The sequence below is a fragment of the Pleurodeles waltl genome, chromosome 1_1 (genome assembly GCF_031143425.1).
Source record: "Pleurodeles waltl isolate 20211129_DDA chromosome 1_1, aPleWal1.hap1.20221129, whole genome shotgun sequence".
NCBI lineage: Eukaryota > Metazoa > Chordata > Amphibia > Caudata > Salamandridae > Pleurodeles > Pleurodeles waltl.
In genome coordinates this window covers 921,092,826-921,114,447 of record NC_090436.1, presented here as the reverse complement: position 1 = coordinate 921,114,447, position 21,622 = coordinate 921,092,826, and the positions used below count along the sequence as shown (strand labels likewise).

Genomic DNA, 21,622 nt, shown 5'->3' with positions numbered 1-21,622 from the left:
ACTGTGAGTTTTCTTCTTTTGGTGTGAAAAGCCTGCAGGTAGCATTCGTACTCTGACAAATACAGACAGGTGCCTGCCATTCTGCAAAATGCTCCATCAGCAGTTTCATACAGGGTTAGACTGGAAATCCAAATGCAGCCCTGGCAAAAAGGTTTAAATCAGCTCCACTCCCTCTGTCTCCTACTGTTTTTACTCTTTCTTTCCTCTCCCTCTCGGATCACGTTCCCTATATCTTTTCCTTCTCACACTCTCTTTTTCTCCCTTTCACTTGCTTTCTCTCTCTCTCTCAGCCTCCTTTTCCTGCTGCAAGTAACCATGGGGCGCTGAGGACAGAGAGAAGCACCAAGAACAGTCTGGCTCATTCAAAATTTGCAACCCACTGGGGAAATGCCAGATGGAATAAAAGGCCTGTCTTCCCCTTGTTCCACAGAGCCTCTGCTAACTGAAAGATGGACTGTTACGCTTTTGCCAAAGATAGAAATTACCTTTATTAATTAATGAATAAAGGACCTGTTTTGATCTTGACGCAATTTGTGTCAATCTGCTGCGGCAGTGGCCTGAGGTATGCCATCAAGTAGATGGTGTTCTGACTGCCTTATTTAGATGTATTGCAGCTGAACCATCAGGCTGGCAGGGTCCTGCCAATCATATTTAGATGTAACAATCCTGCAGGTGGTGTACTGGCAGCAAGTTGCTGATGGAGGGAGGCTCTTGCGGGACCCAATTGACATCATACAATGGCAGTGGCTATGGAACCTTATCTGGAACCTTAGCTGTACCTTAGCCCTATGTGTCCCCCTGTACTATTTACTACAAAGTGCACCACATACAAACTACCATTCAGTGACATGCCACCATAACACAACACATACTTGCTGAAAACACACATTGCAATACATCCATGACACAACAAACACACACTATTGACACTACACCCACGCAAAAAACAACCATGACATCCAACACAATTACACACTCATCTATACAAACACTCCCACACAAAAGCACAACTACACACATTACGACAACGACCACCACACAACAACACTCACCTGAATGTTACCTACAGCAAAACAACATACAAGCAAGAATACACAACAACATCAGACCCATATGCAAATGGCACACAATCTGACACAACCACAGCACCCACTCTAGCTCCCTTCACCTCAACCAACAAATCCAATTGCACACACGCATATGCATACTAACTCACATACACAACTGGAAACACAGTATCACACGTACAGTTCCATTTGCAATGTGCACACATGGACATAGTTGACAAGTGTGAATGTTACGTTATTGTGCTGCCAGCATTCATTTGGCAATCAATAGTGACACCAAAATGACATCTGAGTATGTGTGCAGTATGTGCTTTTAACAGTGTGATCCCATCCATGTCCAACACAATTGTGTTCCCGACATATGCATGTCAAAGTAATTTAAACAAAATTACTGAGACATGTATATGACAACATTGGCCCTAAGTGCATGTGCAGTGACCACACAAAATAGACTGGCAATTCAGGAACCCTTCATTTGTGCCCGACAACAGGGGGGTTGTGTATTCTTAGTAGTTCAGTGGCAGCAGCAACATAAGGTCTTGTCCAATCATGTCCAGTCGAAAAAAAAGAAGCAGAATTGGGAAAAAAGGGAGGTTTTTTTACCTCATTTTCCCCCGATCCGCCAACTCAAGTTTGGAGGTAGAACCACCACAGTTGGCTTGACTGGAAGGCACATCCAAATTTTGCTCTGTGGGAAGAGGGGCTGGAGTGTCGCCAGCAGTCACTTTCTCTTATTGCTCCATTAACGCAGTTTGGAAGTTCTGGCAGAGTCGGCGGGACTCGGGTGAGTTATCGGCTCTGGAACGACCAACATCTAAATTGGGTGGGTGGATTGCATACTAGGCGGATGTGTTTTCCATTGAAAAAACGATGGCGGGACCGTTACAGTCAAGATCGATGTCAGGCCCAAAGTCACAATGGGCCTCATTATGACCCTGGCGGGCGGCGGAGGCCGCCCGCCAGGATCCCGCCCTCCAAATTACCGCGCCGCGGTCAAAAGACCGCGGCGGGTATTACGAGTTTTCCCCTGGGCTGGCGGGCGGTTCCAGTTAAACCGCCCGCCAGCCCAGGGGAAAACGACCTTCCCACGAGGATGCCGGCTCGTAATCGAGCCGGCGGAGTGGGAAGGTGCGACGGGTGCTACTGCACCCGTCGCGTATTTCACTGTCTGCAAGGCAGACAGTGAAATACATTTTGGGGCCCTCTTATGGGGGCCCCTGCCGTGCCCATGCCATTGGCATGGGCACGGCAGGGGCCCCCAGGGGCCCCGCGACCCCCCCCTACCGCCATCCTGTTCATGGCGGCTTTCCCACCATGAACTGGATGGCGGTAGGGGGGGTCAGAATCCTCATGGCTGCGGAGCGCGCTCTGCAGCCATGGAGGATTCCAATGAGCAGCGGAAAGTCAGCGGGAGACCGCTGACTTTCCGCTTCTGACCGCGGCTGAACCGCCGCGGTCAGAATGCTCATTGGAGCACCGCCAGCCTGTCGGCGGTGCTCCCGTGGTCGGTGGCCCTGGCGGCCACCGGCCGCCAGGGTCAGAATGACCCTCAATGTCTTTCCACTTTCCAGAATTTTTCTAGACAATGGGAAGCACCATATTGTGATTCTCCTTTACCAGGGTCACAGAATGTGTCATGAAGGAGGGGAAGGAAATCACAAGAGTGTGAAGGGACTTCATTCCTCACACCTCACACTCCCTGCCTCCCCTAGCCATAAGAAACTATGGGCCTGATTCTAACTTTGGAGGACGGTGTTAAACCGTCCCAAAAGTGGCGGATATACCACCTACCGTATTACGAGTTCCATAGGATATAATGGACTCGTAATACGGTAGGTGGTATATCCGCCACTTTTGGGACGGTTTAACACCGTCCTCCAAAGTTAGAATCAGGCCCTATGGTTGGTGTAAGCTGCTGGGCTTCAGACCACAGTGTAAAAGCAGAGACAGGCTTCTGATTATTCATATCATGCTTCATGTCCCAGTTTTGAACAAAGGAAGAAAGCTAGGATGAAGATTATGTGGAACAGGGTTGTGGCTAAGTTCAACCACAATTGTTTTTCAACATGCACACACATATGCCTGCCAGCACACATACAATGAATCGAGACATACATAAAAAGAATGCCCTTGGAATTAACTCACTTCTAGTATGTCAAAACACAAATAATGAACAAGCCTTTTCTATTCAGCCGAAAGAATATTAATGGGCCCTTATGAGAGTCAAAAACAATCTAAAGGAGAAATGTCCGTAAGAGCTAGATAAACAGATGAAAACAGTAGGTTTTCTATCACGGTTTGTTCAAGGTATAGTGAGTAATTCTTCTGCTTTGCGTATATGTTGTTCATTTTGTGATGTTATGCGTTTTTCAGTAGTTCTTGTGCCTTTTCAAATTACCTGCAGGGCAGTGGGCCATTACTTCAGACAAAGGGGGGCTCATGCAAATGACAACCGTGGTATGTTTTAAGTGTGGCCTTGCTAACATGATACAGTCAGAAAACATTCAAATAATTCTCCTCACCTGCTGTTCCAAACACGCGCATCTTCAGATTAATCTCACAATACATCACAGTTCATTAAAAAAAAGTATTCCCAAGATAAGTCAAAATAATCATTTAGTTTAACTTTTGAAGTACGGATAACTTTTTTATTATCCAAAATTTTGATTCTATTTCCCCCTTACTGACGTTAAATCATCTTTTCAGATTAACATAACTAAAAACAGCACCACTGAGACTCAGTTCTATAAAATAAAACAAATCTGCACAGCAGTCAGCAGTGCAGTTCTTTCCAGAAGAATTAAGAAAGGAAAATAATGCAGGGCACCGTGGTGGGATTGTGGTCCTTTTGTGGCAGTTTCGTTTTACAGGTAGGTGTAACGAGATAGGATTATTCAGTTCATTAGCATTTTCCTTGTCATAATAAATTACTTATCTTACACGTCGTACTATGCAAATGATTTTTCAAGTTTTCAAACTTTCAAGCAACTGTACTCTTCTTAAAAAAAGATCTAAATTATCTACAAAATGTTCAATATTAAAAAGTAATGCATATTTCTCTTCACTCTAATTATATCTTAATTCCGAATGCAGATCACTAAACAAAACCGGAGATTCAAAAAGCATGGGCGGAGTCCAACGTAGCTCATGATTAATGGTTCTGACAGTAGTTGTAGGGGGGAAACATCCTTTACGCCGACTTTTATATAACGAAGTCCTTGTTAACGAAAGCGGAACAACGCTTTTTTTTAACCACGACTTCGTTATTTTGTGCCTTAACTACGGGTGTCCTGAACAACGAACATGCGTGGTAAAGGTACAAACAAGGGAGTCGGCTGAGGAGGACGACGTAGATGACGAGGCGACGACTCAGGTAAGTGGGGGGTTTTAGGTTTTGGGGAGGGGGTGTGGGTGGCGGGTCAGGGGGTTTTAGGTTTCGTGGTGGGGTTGGGGGTGGGGCGTTTTAGGTTTTGGGGAGGGGGTGGGGGGTCAGGGGGTTTTAGGTTTCGGGGTGGGGTTGGGGGTGGGGTGTTTTAGGTTTTGGGGAGGGGGTGGGGGGTCAGGGGGTTTTAGGTTTTGGGGTGGGGTTGGGGGTGGGGTGTTTTATGTTTTGGGGAGGGGGTGGGGGATCAGGGGGCTTTAGGTTTTGGGGTGGGGTTGGGGGGTGGAGCGTTTTTGGTTTTGGGGAGGGGTGGGGGGTCAGGGGGTTTTAGGTTTTGGGGTGGGGTTTGGGGGGTGGGGCGTTTTTGGTTTTGGGGAGGGGGTGGGGGTTCAGGGGGTTTTAGGTTTTGGGGTGGGTTTTGGGGGGTGGGGCGTTTTTGGTTTTGGGGCGGGGTGGGGGGTCAGTGGGTTTTAGGTTTTGGGGTGGGGTTGGGGGGGTGGGGCGTTTTAGGTTTTGGGGAGGGGGTGGGGGGTCAAGGGGTTTTAGGTTTTAGGGTGGGGTTGGGGGGTGGGGTATTTTTGGTTTTGGGGAGGGGGTGAGGGGTCAGCGGGTTTTAGGTTTTGGGGTGGGTTGGGGAGTGGGGCGTTTTTGGTTTTGGGGAGGGGGTGGGGGACAGGAGGTTTTAGGTTTTGGGGTGGGGTTGGGGGGTGGGGCGTTTTAGGTTTTGGGGAGGGGTGGGGGGTCAGGGGGTTTTAGGTTTTGGGGTGGGGTGGGGGGGTGGGGCGTTTTTGGTTTTGGGGCGGGGGCGGGGGGTCAGGGGGTTTTAGGTTTTGGGGTGAGGTTGGGGGGGTGGGGCGTTTTAGGTTTTGGGGAGGGTGTGGGGGGTCAGGGATTTTTAGGTTTTGGGGTGGGGTTGGGCGTTTTAGGTTTTGGGGAGGGGGTGGGGGTCAGGGGGTTTTAGGTTTTGGGTGGGGTTGGGGGGTGGGGCGTTTTTGGTTTTGGGGCGGGGTGGGGGATGAGGGGGTTTTAGGTTTTGAGGTGGGGTTGGGGGGGTGGGGCGTTTTAGGTTTTGGGGAGGGGGTGGGGGGTCAGGGGTTTTTCGTTTTGGAGTGGGGTTGGGGGGTGGGGCGTTTTAGGTTTTGGGGAGGGGGTGGGGGGTCAGGGGGTTTTAGGTTTTGGGGTGGGGTTGGGTGTTTTAGGTTTTGGGGAGGGGGTGGGGGTCAGGGGGTTTTAGGTTTTGGGTGGGGTTGGGGGGTGGGGCGTTTTTGGTTTTGGGGCGGGGGTGGGGGATCAGGTGGTTTTAGGTTTTGAGGTGGGGTTGGGGGGTGGGGCGTTTTAGGTTTTGGGGAGGGGGTGGGGGGTCAGGGTTTTTTTCGTTTTTGAGTGGGGTTGGGGGGCTGGGCGTTTTAGGTTTTGGGGAGGGGGTGGGGGGTGGGGGGTCAGGGAATTTTAGGTTTTGGGGTGGGGTTGGGCGTTTTAGGTTTTGGGGAGGGGGTGGGGGTCAGGGGGTTTTAGGTTTTGGGGCGGGGTTGGGGGGGTGGGGCGTTTTAGGTTTTGGGGAGGGGGTGGGGGGGTCAGGGGGTTTTAGGTTTTGGGGTGGGGTTGGGGGGTGGGGTGTTTTAGGTTTTGGGGCGGGAGTGGGGGTCAGGGGGTTTTAGGTATTGGGGTGGGGTTGGGGGGTTGGGGTGAGGCATGCAGGATCATTGGGTGCCTATTACTAATGCTTTTATCAGGAATGCCTTTACAACGAAATATCGTTGTTAAGGCATTCGTGGTAATGGCATTAGTAGTAACAACAAGGTCGGTGTTCCGACCTCGTTGTTAAGGCACTCGTTGTTTTGGAAGTCGGCGTTCCGTCGTACAACCGTCCCCTAGGCCTGCTGCTAGCAGCAGATGGTCAACCTCTGTGCAAACCCCACTTTTGGTGGGAGCAAAGACAGGAAACTACACAAAGAGTAGGAGGAGAGGCCCCACCTGGCACGCACCACCCTAAGGTGCTGCCTGCGAGGTGGACACTCCATTTCATTTTTCTTCCATCTTAGATGGAAGGAAAATAGCCAATCAGGAAAAAGGACTTGACCCTTCCAACAGGAAGTGGTCACTGTAGTGGGTGTAGCCACTCAAAGGTAGGCGCCCCATTGGATACTACTATGTTCCACGTAAAATGCCCACTAAATTCAGTATTAGTGGGCATCCCTAGACCAAGAAATCTGATTTAAAGGACACAAAGAAGACCAGCACCAAGAAGATCCAGGGCACAATAACTGTGGACCTGCTGCACAAAAAAAAGGTGCCAACCACAGCCTGTTTCACCCATAACGCGACAGTTGCCACTGAGGAGCTGCTTGGCAACTGGACTGAACTCAGGAACCCCAGAGGACCTCCAGGCTTCGCTGATTGCTTAAGAACTCCCTCCAGAGTGGAGGTACCACTCTTCAACAATAAGAAACATGCAAATCAGTGAGTGTCACTTAACTGACCAGCTGCTAACTCCTGAACCAGAAACCACAGCTGGATCCAACGACACACTGATGACCACAAGGACCAACTTTGCAAGTGTGTCAAGTTTGTAAGCACTGCACCCTCCCGTGGCCAAACCGTACCAATACCCTCGGTATTGGTCAGCTAACATTGGACACCAGGAAAACCAGCTGTCCTGGGGCTGAAAAATGACCAGGAACAAGCCCTAGTCAATGGACTTCAGGAACACCCTGGATCTCCCAGCAGAGTGCCCCTGTTGTCCTGCAAATGACCCTTGAACCGACTACCTTCAGATCCAAAGGGCATCTTTGCACACAGCTCCAGGCTCACCAATTCGCTCTGCACCTGGCTGCCCGGTGCCCTGCAATAAAGAACCTTCTGTGCTCTAAGGGTCACTCCCCCTTGTAACCTCAATACTTCAAGGGGACCCCAAGAAACTACCTCTAAATTCACTTGCGCAGACCTTTCCTGCACCAGCTCCAGAGACTTTTCATCGCTGCTTCTGCCGGAACCGGGAGCCGCCTGAACTTCTCCAACTGGCACAATGTGCGCACGGCGATCTCAACAAGGCTGCAAAAGAAGAACTTGGAATAGCAACTGTGTGATTTTATATGTATTTGTAAAGGTGACTTTCCTTTGATTCCTATGGTGCATAATTACGCACAAAAATACTATTTTTATTAAATTTCAAAAATCCACATCTCAGAAAGTACTTTAATCCATATCTCAGAAAGTACTTTAATTTTTATAAATTGGTCCCGAATTATTCCTTTGAGTGTGTGAGTTGCATGATTGATACTGTGAGTACAACAAATGCTTTGTGCTTTTCCAAGATTAGCTTAACTGTTTGACCAAGCTACCTCAAAAATTAGAGCATTAGGTGATCTAGATTTTACCTCTGTAAACTAACGTGTGGTTGCGTGGACCCGCTGCACAGAGTGCCTAGCTTTGCACACTACATAGGGGGCCAGTCTCCTACAAGTTGATGTGAAGCTTTGAAAGGGAGTGAGCATCAATACATTTCAAAGTTGTGAAGTAAATTTGACCCCACAATAAGGACCAAGAATCAGAGACTGTAATTAAAAAGATGTATTTCAAATTATTGATCTGTCCAGTATATAGACATGGCAATACATCTGGCAAACTGAGATGTCTCAGTAAATTCAGTGTCAGCAGAATAAGGTAAAGTACAGTAATTGCCACTGCAATACAGAACTGAGAATTAGAGATAAGTGTTCGATAAATAAACTCTGATTCTCTCTTCTAAATATAGAAGAATTCTAAGATCTTCTTATCAGAAAATTAGGATGGTTTCACAAATGGTCTCAGGAAACTCTGAAAGTGTGGGAAATATGAGAATTTATCAGCATAGGAAAAGGAATAAGTGTTTAGCATAAAGCTTCATAATTGCAAGTATAAAGGGAACCTTCAAGGTCTGAAGCCCATGAAGTTTAAGGGAATCTGATCTGGCTACTAACTGTGTGAACATTAACTAAAACAACAGACACTTCAGCAACACTGGTATCTTTTCCCTCTCCACCAAGAACCAATCAGTCCATTGCTGGTGATGTGTATTTGCAACATCACCTAGGTTTCCCATCCCACCAAAACATAGAGCATCTCTTGTTCCTGGTACATGATTAATAGGAGGCTTCATCTGCTTGTTAGGCCTCCACGTTTCTTGCCAAGGTTTCTCTTCTCAAGCATTACTATCTGTAAACCAGTATATACAACAATTCTCTAGCTAATTAAATCATGAGAATCTCCTGCAAAGAAAGAACATGCTGACCAAGCAAAGTACATTTTAAGATGAAGCCTATAGTCAGGTTAACTTTAACTAAGTATTTAGGCTCAGATTCATATGGGCCTAGCACCATTCCAGCGCCATATTAGCGTCATTTTTTTATGCTAATGTGGCATTTGAAGGCCAAAAATGTTGCGCCATATTTACAAAGTGGTGCAGTGCTTGCATTCTACTACTTTGTATCCTATTGCGGCACAATATTTCTTCACCAGGCATAATGTATGCAAGGGAGGTGTTCCAGCACTAAGTGGGGCCTAAAAAATGGTGCAAAGAAATCTAAGAGATTTCCTTGTTTCATTTTTATCTGCATTATTTAAAGCCTGCTAAGAGCAGGCATTAAAAAGAGGTTCCCATTGTGTTTAATGGGCCTCTGGGTGCTTTGCAGTATTAGTGTCATAATTTTTACCGCTAATCCTGCAAAGCGCTGGACTAGTGTAAAAAAAGATGACGCTAGTCCCCCTGATTACTGCCATGGTGCGCCGTATTTCAAATATGGTGCACATATTGTGATTTTAGGGGGCACTAACGGCCTCAAGAAAAGTGGCACTGCACTAGGTGCAGCACCACCTTTCATAAATCTGCCCCTTAATGTGAATTTCAAAAACGTGGTTGTACACGCACACTTGTAACTTTCTAATAAATGCAAAACGTGAATAAAACAATGCATGTCTACTTATGCAAATATAACTTGAAGTGTAAATGAAAAAAGTGAATAATCATGACATTAAACATTTTAAATGAACATTAGTGGACACGCATAGAAATCTTTTAGTCTTTGCAGTAGTTACTTTTCAATAATGCTAAGAGAAGGTGTTAAAAAGAGGTTCCCATTGTGTTTAATAGGCCTCTGGGTGCTTTGTAGGATTAGTGTCATAATTTCAATAATGCGTTTAAATGCTTCACGCATGTTAATATGATTAAGGCACACAATTAATAGAATGTTGCACTGTTTGACGTGCACTGATGACGTGTATAGGTTGGAGTCTAAATTGTGCTATTCCAGCTTCAAATTACATCTGCCTTAGTTTCCCATATGTTTTAAGAACTCAATTTTACAATAGGGAGGAGCCCTGACAAACAGGCTGTCCCGGATAAAAAAACTCCACTTGACAAACGATTGGGAAACAACCAATGTATTATATGTTTTGTATATTACTTGTATTTGTATGTGAGCACTCTGTCATCTGCACTTTCAGATTCACTTTCTCACACTATATCTGATATCAATTGTGTTTATTATGAATTAAAATTTAACCTGAATATTGTTTTGATAATATATTCTAGCTTGTGCTTGGTGTTGATGTTATTGTGGCATTAAATGATATTAGTATTTGTAGGATTATTGACTATATCCAGGATACCAAATACGTTTTGACTAATTATAGAGTTTCTGGACCTTTGGGCAGAACTTGGTTGTAATGTGTCTCAGGTGACTATTGTTAATTTAAAGATAGAATTGGACCTGCAGCACTGACTGTGCCACCAACATAAGTAGCCCCTTAACCACGTCTCAGGGATGCCATTGCCAGGCCTGTGTGTGCAGGTTCACTGCCACGTTGACTTGGTATTTATAACTACTTGCCAAGCCTTAAATACCACTTTTTTTGCACATTAGTCACTCCTAAGGTAGGCCCTAGGTAACCCATAGGGCAGGGTGCTATGTATCTACTTATAAGTTTTACATATCCTGGAAGTGAGAAAACCCTAAAGTCATTTTGCACTACTGTGAAGCCTGCTCCGCTCATAGACCAGCAATAGAAATCCCAGTATATGATTTTAAGTGGTAACGTTTTCTGATCTGAGAGGAATAGACTTGTCATGTTTGGTATGGTTGGAACAGTAGTGCGACATCCTACTTACTGATAAAGTTGGATTCTACATTACTATTTCAGAAATTTCACTTTTAGAAAGTAGGCTTTTATTTGCACTTACTGCTATCTGTGCCTTACAGTCTGTCTCAAATCCACGTCTGGTCTGTGCTGGTTGACAGCTCCCTTTGTACATTCCACCCAGACAGCCATAAACACAGAACCCTCAGCTGCATCTGCATTCATCTGCATACTAATGGGTCTTCCTGAGCAGGAAGGGTGGGGTGACTCTCACTTACTTTTCAAAGGCCAGTGGCCTGCCCTCACACAAAGGACTGATAACCCCCCAAAGGGCTCCTGGCAGACATGGCTGTGTTGAAAGGGAAAGTTGTGCACTTTAAGACCACTCTTTGAAGTTTCCTCCACTTCAAATGCACTTTTAGTTATACATACTGGGTCTGTGACCCCACCAAATCAGACACTTCTGGACCTGCAACTGGACTCTGTCAGAGGAACTGCCTGGCTGCCCAAAGGACTCATCTAGACTGTTTTGCTGGAAGATCTGCTGGCCGCCTGCTTGGTGCGCTGCTTCCTATTGACCCCTGGCTCTGCTGGAAGGACTCTGCCTTCCTCCACAAGTGCTCTCCAAGGGTTTGGATTCTGCTTGCCTTCTGTTCTGAGGTCTCAGGGGTACCAAAGTCATCACCAAAGAGACGAAAACCCAGCAAGTTAGAAACTCAACGCCTGCAAAATGTGTTGCAACGCCTTCCGGATCTACACAGCGCCTGCCTTGCGGCTGAAAAATCACTGCATCACCTGCTGGATCAAAGCATCGCCTGTTGCCTTTTCTCAACGCATTCTGGATTTTCCATGCATCATCCCTGGGTGTCAAAATATCCCCGCATAGCAGTGAGGAACCAAAGCTGCACTCCCAGAAATCAACACATCGACTTGCAGCGTGGAAAGAAGCAATACATTTCCTTTAGCACACTGGAAAAATTTACTCATCGCTTTACTTTTTCACGCATGCCCTCCTCTGCCTCCCCCTGTGTCCTTATTTTTGACGCATCCCAGGTACTGTGTATTATAAAGATACAACCACTGATTCTTAAAGATTAAGAATCATCTAAACCTTTACAATTTGATATGTTGACTTATGTATATTGTTTTTTTGTTGTTTTAGTCTTATTTCATAAAAAATTTCCTGAACTGTTGAGGTGTATTTTTTGTGATGTTTTTCACTGTGTTACTATCTAATATCTATATTCTTCAACTGGTGGGAAGCTCTTTTTGTGGTGTTTTCACTGTGTTAATGCATGAGTTATTGCCCAAATACTTTATACATCACCTTCTAAGTTAAACCTGCCTGCTCTGTGCCAAGATACCGGAGGGTGAGCACAGGATAATTTAGATTGTGTTGTACCTTACCCTGACCAGGATTGTGGTCCCTACGTGGACAGGGTGCATGCCTCTGTCAACAAGAGACCCGATTTCTAACAATTTGGTTTTACAGCACTGGATGATTCATTTGCCATTATTTGGGCAAAGAAATGGACAAGCGAAAAATGGATAGTGGGAAGGACTGCAGCATTGCTAAAACTCAAAATGGTGCTACGCTGGATTAATTTCTGGCACAAGCAGTGAGTGTGGTTGCCAAGGAATTTGATCTGGCAGAGAGTTGCCTAACACTTGGTGTTGGGGTGGGGCAAATCATTCATTTACCGAGTGAGGCGCCACTGTTGTCTGGTTTCTTCTAGGGGGCTTGTGATAGTTGTGGTAGTCTATCCACCCCTGAGACCACTGGACATACTTCCCTGCTGACTAAGGACAGGGTGATATCTATGGACGAGCCTGTGATTACCAGTTCTTGTGAACCAAGAGCCAGAAGCAGGAGGAAAACTTAGCTAGGGCCTGCTCTCTGCCATAGCAAAAAGCAGTGGTCTTTGATACTTTTGTAGTAATTTTGTAAAAATATTTGGTTTTAAAATTAATTGTGACACTAAGATTTATGGGGGTGTTTTTGGGGGTGTTTATTGGTCTCACTATATTTAGTTTTGATAGAGGTATTAAATCTAGTAGGATTATCAAGTATAGTCAATATGGTTACATAGTTGCTTAGTGAATAATGGAATATAATTTTAGGTATCCATATATCGGAAGTTAATCAAATTGTAATGCATATTTGTTGAGATATTATGGTCTAGGTAACCGTTACAAGATGGTACTCATTATTGCACTTGTATATATGTTTGTATGGTGGCTTGAGTCCTTCTATTATGTCTATGTATGTGTATTTATTTCTGTTGTATGTAGTACTCCCCCATCTGTGAACAAGGCTACGGCTGAAACGCGTTGGGAGGAAGACCAAATTTTCTTCTAATATATTTTGAAATTGTCCGTTTTGCGTCTTGACTTTTGTCCTAGTGGATGAAGAAAATTCGATTAAATATATATATATATATATTTATATATATATATATATATATATATATATACATATATGTACATATATATATAGAGAGAGAGAGAGAGATATATATATATATTTTATATGTGTATATATATTTATATATATATACTACACATATACACATATATATTTTTTTTTTAACTTGAGCATGCATCTTAAAGGAGTGCATATTATGTGTTTTAACAAATTATTTCAATTGTGGATAAAGTTTACATGCTATTAGTTATGCTGCTATGCATGGATTATGTTTTTAATGTTTTATTTTTTTATTTTTTTTATTTTGATGCAGATTTGATATGTTTCTTCTGTTATGGTGTTGTCAATTGCCGAATAAAGTAACTTACTTGCATCCCCAAACTTAGGGTCTGTTTATGTGTCTGGCAGTCACAAGACTGCCAGGCTCGCGGTGGCGGTCGAGCGCTGCAGCTGTAGCGGTCTGACCACCACATTGCAAGTTAGGCAGGCAGACCTGCCAACAGACCGCCATCTGAGCCAGGATCTAAGATCCCAATGGGCTGACTGTGGTCCTGGTTCTTATCAGCCAGGGATGTGCTGAACTCAGCACCACCTTGCTGATTATTACCTTGTTCTCCGCCCATCCTTTTCATTGCAGTTTCCCCACATTGGAAAGGCTGGCGGAGAACAAGTGTTGGGGGCCACAGTGGGGCCCCTGCACTGCCCATGCCTATGCCCATTCCGAGGATGCTGGTTGACCCCCTCTGTGGTACGAGATAGCACTTTTTTCCTTTAAGGGCAGACTGGCGGAAATCTCTTAATTGGGTGGAGGTGGATGCTGCTCCCATGGTGGTGGCGACCTCCCCGTGAGTTTGGCAGTTCCGGGTGTGAACCGCCCAGGACCGGCAAACTCATAATCGGGCCGATAAGTATTCACATTCAGTCACAGACTCCTGGTCTGTTAACGTCCAGAATTTATTTCTGTCTCAGGGTTTTCAGTGCTCCCTACTGATGCTGAAGTAACCTCTAGTCACATAGAAATGCAAGTCATTTTGGTATTGTCATTGTGCGTGATGTTGTTAGCTGGTTTATACCCTATTGTACAGAATATCTAATGTGCTCTGGATGGATATGCAGAGTACTGTCTAGTGTGCTGTATTAAATGTTTGTTTGTTGCTGTTACTTTCAGGGGAGTGCTGCTGTGAATGGGGAGATACGGGCCAATATGGTGTTCTGTTGGAAGTGTTTAAGTGTTTAAGGTGTTTAAGGTGTTCTGTCCAATGTATCCTTCTTAATTTCCGACCTATATGTCCAGACCTTCTACACCCTAGGAGGGGTAGGATATGCATTAGCCCAGGGGAATTGGGGAAGTGAAACTTATAGGCATCACCTAATCACCAGCCTAGCCAGAGGGGACGCGCAGCACTGTTTTTTTTAAACACCAACTGAGTGAAATTGTGGGAGGCCCGGTATTACAGGTGGTAACGTGTAGATCAGGCATACTGATCAGGCAAATAAGTGAAATTGTGACAAATAGACGAAATACAGTTGGAGAAGCGTTACAGAGCCATGCAAATTTATTGGCAGAGATAGTGTCTGTCACTGTACACGTAAAATTCCTGACCAAGATAGCAATCGGCAGAGCAATGAAAGTTGCCTTCTAAAGTGTAGGTATTGTTTCAAAACATTTATAGGTTAATACCACAAAGTTTTCATATTACTTACAGCATTTATAAAAAAAACCTCTTCCAGTGAGTCTATTTTTCATGTTGGTTAGCTGTTGTTCTCCTAACTATTGTTTTTTATAAACTGCTCACATTCATGTCTGAAAAGCCTCAAAGATAGTCAGTTCTGTCAAATATACAGGTGCATATTTAAGATCCCCTAGTGCTACCTTAGTGCCATCCTAGCATCCATTTTTTTACGCTAAGGCAGTGCTAAAGTGGCATTTTCTCTGCGCCATATTTACAAAGTGGCACAATGCATACATTGCGCCACTTTGTAAACCCCTGTGCCACATTATACCTGCGCTAGGCATAATGTATGCAAGGGGACCATTCCACCATTACAGTGGCCGTAAAAACAGTGAAAGGAAATCTAAGCAATTTCCTTGTACCATATTTTTCAGCACTTTTAACGCCTGCTCAGAGCATTTTTTATAATGGTCCTCTATGTACTCTGCAGGAGTAGTGCCAAAATGTTGGTGCTACTCCTGCAGAGTACATCAATAGCATAAACAAAGCTACTATTGCCCCTACACTGCACCGTATTTTAAATACGGCTCACACATGATGGTGGTAGGGGGGCGCTAAGGGGCTCAAGGAAAGTGCAGGGCCACTTTTCTTAAATCTGCTCTTGCATCGAGGGACTTTATAACATTATGAATAAACTCTTTGTGGGAGCCATAGATGGCCAACTAAATATTTCTGATGCCTCAGTATAGGGAAATAAACCCATATTTGCTGTCATTAACCCCTCTGCTGCCAGGCCTTTTCCCCCTCGTGTGTCAGGCCCTTTTTTGGCTATTTGGGGCAGTTCGCGCTTAGGCCCTCATTACTTTTTGTCCACATAAGCTGCCCACGCCAAATTTGCATCCTTTTTCCCCAACATCCTAGGGATTCTAGAGGTACCCAGAGTTTGCGGGTTCCCCTGGAGGAGGCCAAGAAATTAGAAAAAATACAGCAAAAATGTTGTTTTTAATTTAAATGGGAAAAAGGGCTACAGAAGAAGGCTTGTGATTTTTTTTCCCTGAAAATGGCCTCAACAAAGGGTTTGTTGCACTAAAAACACCATCTTCCCAGCTTTCAGAAACAGACAGATTTGAATCAGAAAACTACATTTTTCAACACAATTTTGGCATTTTACTGGGACATACCCCATGTTTACTATTTTTTGTAATGTTAGCCTCCTTCCAGTTAGTGACAGAAATGGGTGTGAAACCAAAGCTGGATCCTGGACAGCTAAACATTTCTTAAAAGTAGACAACATTCTGAATTCAGTAAGGGGTCATTTGTGTAGATCCTACAAGGTTTTTCTACAGAAAATAACAGGTGAAATAAAAATAAATGATTTTGAGGGGAAACAATTTTCTCCACGTTTTACTCTGTAACTTTTCCTGCAATGTCAGATTTTCAAAAGCAATAGACTGTTACGTCTGCTGGATTCTTCTGGTTGCAGGGATATATAGGGCTTATAGGTTCATCAAGAACCCTAGGTAGGAAGAGACAATAAATAAGCTGCACCTTGCAGTGGGTTTTCATTGTAAGAGTAAAAAATAGGTATCAAGGAAACCTTTGTATTTCCTAAATGGCCACAAGATAAGGTGTTGAGAAGCAGTGGTTATTTTCACATCTCTGAATTCCGGGGTCCCCATACTAGCATGTGAATAACAGGGCATTTCTCAAATAGATGTCTTTTTTACACAATGTCTTACATATGAAAGGAAAAAATGTAGCGAAAGACAAGGAGCAATAACACTTGTTCTTCTATTCTGTGATTCCCCAAGTGTCCCGATAAAAATGGTACCTCACTTGCTTGGGTAGGCCTAATGCCCGCCACAGGAAATGCAACATGGACACATCACATTTTTACACTGAAATCTCACATGTTTTTTGGAAAATGCCTAACTGTGGATTTTGACCTCCAGCTCAGTCGGCACGTAGGGAAACCTACCAAACCTGTGCATTTTTTTAAACGAGACACCTAGAGCAATCCAGGATGGGGTGACTTGTTGGGCTCTCACCAGGTTCTATCAGAATACTTTGCAATCCTCACAATTTGGCAAAAAAAACACTTTTTCCTCACATTCGGTGATAGAAAGTTTTGGTATCTGAGAGGAGCCACACATTTTCTCCCACCCAGCATTCCCCCAAGACTCCCGATAAAAATGGTACCTCACTTGTGTGGGTAGGCCTAGTGGTAGTGACGGGAAATGCCCCAAAACACAATGTGGAAACATCACATTTTCCCAAAGAAAACTGACCTGTTTTTTGCAAAGTGCCTAGCTGTGGATTTTGGCCTCCTGCTAAGCCGACACCAAGGGAAACCTAGCAAACCTATAAATGTTATTAAAACTAGACACCTAGGGGAATTCATAATGGGGTGACCTATGGGGCTCTCACCAGGTTCTGTTACCCAGAATCCTTTGCAAAACTTAACATTTGGAAAAAAAAAACACTTTTTCCTCACATTTCGGTGATAGAAAGTTCTAGAATCCGAGAGGAGCCATACATTTCCTTCTACCCAGCATTCTTCCAAGTTTCCCAATAAACATGGTACCTCACTTCTGTGGGTAGGCCTAGTTTCTGTGACAGGAAACACCCCAAAACACAACATGGACACATCACATTTTTACATTGACAACTGCTGTGTTTTTTGAAAGCCCCTAGCTGTAGATTTTTGTCTGTAGCTCTGCCGGCACCAAGAAAAACCTACCAAACCTGTGCATTTTTTAAAACTAGGCACCTAGGGAAACACAGGATTGGCTGAAAGGTGGTACTCTCACTAGGTTCTGTTACCCAGAATCCTTTGCGAACCTCAAAATTTGGCAAAAAAAGCTCTTTTTCCTCACAGGGAAGCAGAAAAGGCTTAATACACAAATTGCCCCCTGGTGAGGGACCCTTGCCTAAGGGGTCGCTCCCCTTATCAATACAAAAAAAAAAATCCCTGGTGTCCAATGGCTTCTGACCCTCTGGGGACAGATCGGCCTAATTAATAAAGGGGCAGATCTGCCTAATTAATAAAGGCCGAACTGCCCCCAGGGAGGGCAGGAATGGCCTAAGAAAAAATGCCTTCCCTTGGGGAGCGACCCTTGCCAAAGGGGTCGGTCCCCTTATGCTGATTTCTGGTGTCTAGTGGCTTCTGCCCCCTCTAGGGGCAGATCGGCCTAATTAATATAGGCCGGTCTGCCCCCGGGGGGCAGAAAAGGCTTAATAATAAAATTGCCCCCTGTGGAGCGACCCTTGCCTAAGGTATCGCTCCCTTTATAAACATAAACAAAACAAAAAATCACTGGTGTCTAATGGCTTCTGTCCCCCCTCGGGCAGATCGGCGTAATTAAAATCAGCCTTAGAAAAAATGCCCCCTTGGGGAGTGACCCTTGCCAAAGAAGTCACTCCCATTATGCCAATATCTCCCAAAAAAAAAGAACTCCCTTTGCCTAGTGGCATTCCTACAGCATGATCACTATGCGATCGTGCTGCAGGAATGCCTAGAGAGACATGAAAAGGAAAGGAAAAGCCTTCCCTTTCCTTTTCATGCATCTCTGACCTCCCCTGCCCCTGTACTGAGGAGAAACAAATCTGTTTCTCCTTGGATAGCGCAGGAAGCAGCTTCCAGCGCGATGGGTGGCAACTGTGATGTCATCAGCGCGTAATTGCGCGCTGATGACATCAAATGTCACAGGGGTGGGGTCAGGGGTAGAAGGGGATGCGATACCCCTTCCAGCCCTGCACTGAGGGGGTGGGAGGCCATCGGGGGGAGAGGTAGCACTTTCCCCCAAAGCCTCTACTTGGACGTAACTCTTACGTCCTTGCCGCCTCAGCGCTTCAGCCAAGAATGTAATCGTTATGTCCTTGGCTGTTAAGGGGTTAATAAAATGCTTAGAACAGTTATTTAGTTTTAAATGCATGATATCATGAACAGTTGGTAGATACGGTCAATATTTACATTTCAGTTTTTAGCTCATACTGCAGTTTTAGTTCATAAATCGATGAAAAAATTACCTCAGAAATGTTGTCCCTTTCCTCTTCCAGCTGAAGTTAGAAGTCCCAAAAGTGGCAAGCCTCTTTTTCGTCTGTTCTTTATCTAGGGTTTCCAGGCTTCAGGTGTCTCTTAAGACTTCAAGGCTTGATTCACCAAAGGCCCAATGCAGTGCAGTTCAAGTTGTGACTGACCAATTAGTCATCCAAGCAGAATGGGACTTCAGATTGTTGTTTCCATGTAGTCACATAGTCAGTCCCTTTCTTCATAGCACCCCTCAGGTTGCAGCAAGCACAATTCAGCCCTCTTCTGATCTTCTACAGGTCGAACAATTATTCCAGGGAAGGTTCCTTGTGGTGTCACTTTTATAGTTGGAACTAGCTAGTAGATTGGGTGACTCCTAGCTTGTCTCTATCCAATGGGGAAAAAGTCCCAGATGCAACCTTACACACGGTTTCAGCAGGTCCTGTTTGCTCTGCTTCAAACAATTCCATAGTGCACCTTACTCTTAAATTCTAAGATGAGAATATGCTTTCTCTTGTGTGTTCACCCAAAGGTGTGTCCAAGGAAATCAGTAGTCTGCTCCTTTGTGATCACTGAAAGCTGGTTCTGTGGGAAGCTTCCATTCCAGTGGTTTTGGTGCCAATCTGGTCGGGGTAACAAAGGTTTGCCTGCCCCAGGTCTCATCTTATCCTTACTTGTAAAAGGGCAGACTTTTCACAAGTTATGAAGTGCCTGGGTTCAGCCCAACTGGTGTTCCTGCATGGGAAAGAAAAACACCTCCCGACAACCAGACCATTGGTTTTGATTTGGGAGCAGTTTTCACACCCCAGTAAGGTCAAACACTGCAGACCACCTGTTATTTAATTAATGCTAATTATCATACCGGAGCTTCAGACTGATAAAAAATAACTTTCTAAAAGTTACTTTTTCTTTCCATTTGTTTTTATTTTTTATTTACTATTAAAAATAGACTTGGAATGATATTTGTAGTTAAATTGTGCCAAAAGTTAAAGACTAAGCTTCCCAATCATTTTCTAAGATTTTCTAGGTGTTAGCTACAGGTTTATTTTCCAACTTGGCTACATGAGGGAGGAAACGTTTTTTGGGGAGTGCTACCCGTTGGGAGTCTGTACCTTTATTGTCCTAAACACTATTTATTTGCTAATGGCTTTCTTTTTCGCATTTTAAATTGTTTGATTCAATTCCACAAATTGGCAGAAATGTGAAAGTATAGCGCCTGATTACTTTCCAGCGCATGATGACCCTAGATACTTTTAAGAACGAGGTCAGATGTTTAGACATAAACACATTTCTTCATGAAACAGACAGCAAAAAAGAAAATGAAGAGCCATTTAAAATATTCATAAAATATAATCTGAACATTTTCACTCGGTTATGAGAATGCAATATTATTCATTCAGGTTGAAAACCTGAGGGATGCCTCCTTCACGCTTCATTCCTTTGTGGTGTGAGGTCTAGTGATCTTGAAATGTGACAGGCAGCGATAACATAATGAGTGATATATTATGCTTGCAAGATCATGACAAAAGTGACTTACATATTATTTTCTTGCAGTTGGGGAATAAAAGGCTCCTGCTCTCCTGACCCCTGACAAGCTCTCTTGAAGTGTGTGACTGACAGAATGTGGGACCTGCATACAAAGAATTGAGCAGCCTCGGCTCCATGTAAGTGAAGTATTGAACATGTGTACTGCAATGTCGATCCATCGCTAACCTTCGAAAATAAAGGCCCATATTTATACTTTTTGACGCTAAACTGCGCTAACGCAGTTTAGCGTCAAAAAATTTAGCGCCATCTAACGCCATTCTGAAGCGCCATGCGGGCGCCGTATTTATGGAATGGCGTTAGCCGGCGCAAGCAGACCGGCGCTGCCTGGTGTGCGTGGAAAAAAAACACGTAGACCAGGCAGCGCCGGCGTAGGGGGAAAATGGCGCTAGGGCGTCTTAAAATGGCGCAAGTCGGGTTGACGCTAAAAAATCGTCTTAACCCGATTTGCGCCATTTTTTCGACGCCCAGACGCCATTTAAATGACTCCTGTCTTAGTAAAGACAGGAGTCATGCCCCCTTGCCCAATGGCCATGCCCATAGGACTTATGTCCCCTGGGCATGGTCATTGGGCATAGTGGCATGTAGGGGGGCACAAATAAGGCCCCCCTATGCCACCCAAAAAAAATTGAAAAATATAAAAAATTATACTTACGTGAACTTACCTGAATGTCCCTGGGGTGGGTCCCTCCATCCTTGGGTGTCCTCCTGGGGTGGGCAGGGGTGGCAGGGGGGGTCCCTGGGGGCAGGGGAGGGCACCTGTGGCCTCATTTTGAGCCCACAGCCCCCTTAACGCCTACCCTGACCCAGGCGTTAAAAAGTGGCGCAAATGCGGGGTTTTTTGACACGCCACCTCCCGGGCGTGATTTTTGCCCGGGAGTATAAATACGACGTATTTGCGTCGCCGTCATTTTTTTAGACGGGAACGCCTTCCTTGCATCTCATTAACGCAAGGAAGGCGTTCACGCTAAAAAATGACGCTCTTTGCCCATACTTTGGCGCTAGACGCGTCTAACGCCAAAGTATAAATATGGCGTTAGTTTTGCGCCGAATTTCCGTCTAAAAAAACGACGCAAATTCGGCGCAAACGGAGTATAAATACGGGCCAAAGTGCGGTTTCACCAACAGAAAATACACTTCAGAGTGTCGTGTATCGATTGAAGGTTCCGACAAAAGTTCATAAATAGACTGTGCACATTAAATAGCTTTTTAAAGATTTCCCTCCGAGAAGTCATTAATATGTTTTGGTTTCAATGAAAAAAAAGACAAACTGTAATAGACATTCTACTTTACAATGTTAAATTGTGTGCAAAACATATATGCCCAGTATTGATTGGAACTGGAATTTTTAGGTGAGGAAGAGCGATCGAATTTTGACTATTTGTG

At 44.6% G+C, this 21,622-nt stretch overlaps 1 protein-coding gene across 2 annotated transcripts in view; it reads left to right on the top strand.

The window, feature by feature from the left end:
• Positions 1 to 21,622, top strand: part of PTPRD (protein tyrosine phosphatase receptor type D) — a 3,982,777-nt gene that overhangs the window by 1,296,930 nt on the left and 2,664,225 nt on the right. For both annotated transcript variants that reach the window (XM_069230134.1, XM_069230131.1), the window contains exon 4: positions 20,246 to 20,355. The gene's annotated coding sequence lies outside the window, so the exon portion shown is untranslated. The remainder of the gene's footprint in view (positions 1 to 20,245; positions 20,356 to 21,622) is intronic.